A 3,884-nucleotide genomic window follows, 5' to 3' on the forward strand; every position below is an offset into this window, starting at 1 on the left:
AAGGAGAAAGGAATGTGGATTTCACAGTTCTTGAGGGCTTAAGGACATGAATAGATAAAGGATCAGAATGGCCAATGAGTGTGTTATTGTGTTTTGCAGAGATTAGCTAGTGGTATTGAGACATTGGCCATGTTAGCAACACTGAGTAGAAATTTGATGTAACAACTTGGTGGATAAGGGGATGTTAAAGTGAACAGGATTGGTTCACGATAATGAATAACCCTACAAATTTCGAGGATGAAATTTTTGTAAGGAGGGGGGAAATTGTAACACCCTAATTTCATTTTCCTACCTTCCTTGAAGATAGGCAGGATACCAGGCAGAGAAGGCCAATACTGGCATGGGCTAACAGGTAAAATATACCTATAATAGGGGTTTGGTGTAATAGAGAGTTGTTCAGACCAAAGGGGCTGGTTTTCACTCAACAAGCGGGAGAGCTTTGGGAATGATAGACAGGCTGTCAATTGGACAGAATAGTTAGTTTTGACAGTAGTGGGTCCCACTTTGTAATTTGACATGAGGACTTACTTTCATGAGTTTGTTATCATAAAACAAGTTAGATCATAAAATTTATAATAAAATTAAAATTATTAATTAAAGATGAGTATATAATTAATTATATATATATGGCATAATGTAAGTATTATGGATTTATATATATATATATATAATACTAGAAGTTAGTGGAACATTCCATCAAGGATAGTGGAGAAGAAGAAGAAGAAGAAGAAGAAGAAGAAGACAAGGAAAGAAGGGCTGCTGTTCATGTATTTTTGGGGCTGCAACTACGTGTTTTCTCTGCTCCTGCTGTGCTCTCTTGCTGGTGTTATTAAGATGCTGCTGTTGCTGTAGAAAAAGATGCATGCAAGGCAAGATGAGAGGTGCAAGGGGCTGTCCACGCTGAAATCTTGTTGAAATTTTATTGCATATATTGAGCTGCGGCTGTACCTGTTCAGAGAGGTAAGTTTCATCTCTCTGTACTGCTGTACAGCAGGTTATATGCATGTAAATAATATTCCAACCAAGCTCCAAGCATGCGTTCACCCAAAAACTGGGAATTTTGACTGCATGCATCAGATTTGGTTCAATTCAGCCACATGCATGTTGTACCTGCATGTAAACCTGCATGTAAAGATGAGTATTCATCTTTAAATTGGCTGAATTGGAGGATTAAGGTAAAAATCTGAGAAATTTCAGCAAGGATTATGGAGATAGAGTACATGATACCTTGTTCTTTGATGAAAATGGAAAGAGATCTTAAATCTGAAATGGTAATCTTGCTAATCAAGGCCTATTCTGGAATTATGTTAATTAGGAACTCCTAAATGATTTAGGGATTTCCTTAAATTGAGGCCGAATCGGGTTAGGTAGCTAAATTTTTTACCAAAACCCTTAGGACAGAATTGCAAGATGTGATGAAAGTGAAATTTCAAAAGGATTTCAATAGTTTATGGTTTTAGAAATGCATGCAAACAAAATTAGAGATGTAACACCCAATTAGAAAGTCAAAACATTGGTATCCCATCTCTAATCAAGTAATTAACATGGGAATTCCTGGAATTAAAGCTGCAATTAAAGGGAACTAGTTGAATTTGAGGAAATCTGGAAATTCTTGCTGAATTCCATGCATGAATCAAGAAAAAAAAAATGGGAAATTGTGAATGGACTTGTGGAGAGTTGAATTAAGGTATTACAATGTTAATATGTGAATGGAACATTAAAACAGAGGTGTATGCATGGAATACAGAGTTTAAATTCTGCAGAAAATTAGCAGAATCAAAAATCTGTAGAATTGACACAACAGGCAGGAGACTACATGCAGGCCGGTTGGTTCTAGAAGTCTCCAGCCGGTTGAGCTTTTAGAGGCTGAAAAGGCCACTGTACAGCCCTGTACCCAACTGAACCTACTATAGACATGAAATAAGAATAGTATGGCCCTTAATTGATGGTTTATCAATGGGCTTCAGTCTTAGAAATTATGAAATTGAATATGATTCCTACTTGAACAGAAAATTTATAAAAGGGAATGGAAATAAGAATAACCAATTAAATTAGATTAACAATAGGAATTTAGTTATATACCTGATAACCTAATTATGTTATGGAATAGGGAAATTGAATCACAGTGCGGGAATCTATGCAACTCAGAGAAGTCACTTGTCTGACCTTGACTACCAAGGTGAGGGGTGCTTGACTTATTTTACGGAGTGTTTTACCTTATTTTTTGTTTTGCATGAATTATGTGTATGTATGATTTGTCATGTTGCTGCTATGCATGTTGTTTGCTTTTAGTATCTGTTACCTTGTGAATATGGATTGGTAAGACTGTGGACAAGTTTCTGGACTATAGAGGTAAGTGAGGTCAGCCATTGTGATTATGTGATTGTGTGTTGTGAATATGGAATGTGGCTATATGGATAAGATTCACAATTGTAATTATGATATTAATGGTCTGGGGTGCGCGGTGTGGCCGAGGTGTGTTTTTGGTACCGTGGGCCCAGAGGTCAGTAGCATAGTTATGATTGTGACTCTGACGGTCTAGGGCATGGTGTGGCTGAGGTGCGTTTCCGGTACCATGGGCCTAGAGGTCATAGGGTGTGCAATGTATGATGGGTGGTAGTGATTGTAACATCGATGATCTGAGACACGGCTTAGCCAGCCGTGGTCTTAGAGGTCGGTATTACAGTGATGGCCATTGATGGTGCATATAAAATGCATGATTAGGATTCACAGACCCTGGTACTACACCCTTGCTAGTAGGGGGTTAGGCACTGGCTAATCTCAAGGGGTGATGCAGTGCTAGTGACCGATGGATTTTTCAGGATCGTTACTATTTTGTAGCTTGGGTGACCAATGGGTTTTCTAGGACCGAGGCTGTAGGATTGGGATTACTCATTAGGGGTTTGCGGGGTGACCGATGGGATTGCTGGGACCAGGGATACAAGCTATGTTGTAGTATAACACAAATACCATGGACTTAGTAATTGTTGCTAGGCAATGTATAATGAAATTGGATCATGAGCATCATATGAATGGTTGAGCATGCATTGTTGCATTTGTTCTAGTTTGCTTGAGTATGCATGGCATTATTCATCGGTTTGTGCTTGCATTATTCATCAACTTGTGCTTGCATTATTCATCAGCTTGTGCTTGCATTATTTATTTGCTTGTGCTTGCATTATTTGTTTGTGTGTGCTTGCTTGCCTCCACCCCTCACTAAGCATACCCGTGCTCGCCCCTCACATTTTCCCTTTCAGATGCCCAGGCCACATCCCTTGTGGCATACTATTTTCAGATGATGGAAACCGGTGCTGAGGTGGGATTGGACTTTAGTAGCGGTTGTGACGCTTATGTCGGCGAGATGTCAGGATTTTGATGAGCTTCACTATTTTTTAGTTCCTTCTTCTTGATGTATATATTTATGGATGTGTAGTGAGTAGTATTGTAGCCTTTGGTTGTTTTCAAACACGCAAATTGTATAATGTAATTTATCACTTTAGTACATCAGCAGTGATATTTATGCGACTTTATTAGCATATTCTGATTTTAGTTGTGGTCTTGTGGGAATTTATGAAATTAAGATACTGTATCTGTGATCCTGGAGGGTTTGGCTGACTGGATATGGGTGTCTAGTGCCACATACCTTGGCCAAATTTTGGCAAGGTGTGAGTTGTGAAACGTGATAGGTAAGACACGTAAGATGGGTCACGAGTAGGTGCCCATATTTGCATATGTGAGTTGGTTGATTGGTTGTGCATCATGTAGTGTGCTAGGCTAGGTATCATAACCCTAAGTGCTACACCCCTTGTCCGTAGCGGGTTAGGTACAGACTAATCCAGACATATCTAGCTGCCTGATCAACAGTGCATAGTAAGTGGTACGAC

The 3,884-nt window shown here is 39.2% G+C and overlaps 1 long non-coding RNA gene across 1 annotated transcript; it reads left to right on the plus strand.

Moving 5' to 3' along the window:
• The first annotated feature begins 718 nt into the window (after positions 1-718).
• Positions 719-3,527, plus strand: LOC122093158. Its single transcript, XR_006144366.1, has 3 exons — positions 719-960; positions 2,111-2,179; positions 3,258-3,527. It is a non-coding gene; the product is annotated as an uncharacterized LOC122093158 (long non-coding RNA).
• The last annotated feature ends 357 nt before the right edge of the window (positions 3,528-3,884 follow it).

This window comes from Macadamia integrifolia, chromosome 11, assembly GCF_013358625.1.
Source record: "Macadamia integrifolia cultivar HAES 741 chromosome 11, SCU_Mint_v3, whole genome shotgun sequence".
Classification (NCBI taxonomy): Eukaryota; Viridiplantae; Streptophyta; class Magnoliopsida; order Proteales; family Proteaceae; genus Macadamia; species Macadamia integrifolia.